This window comes from Eimeria mitis, genomic scaffold (genome assembly GCF_000499745.2).
Source record: "Eimeria mitis Houghton genomic scaffold, Emh_scaff985, whole genome shotgun sequence".
In the NCBI taxonomy this organism is placed as follows: Eukaryota; Apicomplexa; class Conoidasida; order Eucoccidiorida; family Eimeriidae; genus Eimeria; species Eimeria mitis.
The window spans coordinates 6,983-7,588 of record NW_013577237.1 but is presented as its reverse complement, the minus strand read 5'-3'; the positions used below and the strand labels follow the sequence as shown (position 1 = coordinate 7,588).

General features: G+C 36.5%; 1 protein-coding gene across 1 annotated transcript in view; it reads left to right on the top strand.

Moving 5' to 3' along the window:
- EMH_0026760 (uncharacterized protein) overlaps positions 1–606 on the top strand; it is a gene marked incomplete at both ends in the record, with an annotated part of 9,204 nt that overhangs the window by 1,847 nt on the left and 6,751 nt on the right. The gene's annotated exons all lie outside the window — the stretch shown is intronic.

Sequence of the window (606 nt, the reverse complement as noted above, 5' to 3'; positions counted from 1 at the left end):
GCAGCAGGAGGAGGAACAGCAACAGCAGCAACAGCAGCAGCAACAGCAGCAGCAGCAGCAGCAGCAGCAGATTGCAGGGGGCCCCCATCTATACGTTTGCCTTTCTCTTTGGATGGTATTGGGGGCCCTGATTGTTCTGCTGCTGCAGCAGCAGCAGCAGCAGCAGCAGCATCATCATCAGCAGCAGCAGCAGCAACATTAGCATCTGGTTGTGCTTGGGTATTGTATGGAGGCAGCAGCAGCAGCAGCAGCAGCAGCAGCAGCAACAACGTAGATAAAAAAAAAGAAAAAGAAGAAAAAATAAAAAATAAAAAAACACAAACAAAAGAAAATATAAATAAAATTATAAAACAATTAAAACTTTTATTAAGAGACAGAAACTCTCTTTGTCAGGACCCACCAGATACAGCGCAGCTTTATACTATACAAGTAGAGGAAGGAGACCTTATTATAGCCGGAACAGATGGTACTAATAAATATAAATAAAAAATAAATAAATAAATAAATATATTTATTTTATTTAGTTTTGTTTTGTGTTTATTTTTATATATTTATCTTTTTTGTATCTTTTATATTTGTGTTTATATTGTAGTTTTAAATAAAAAC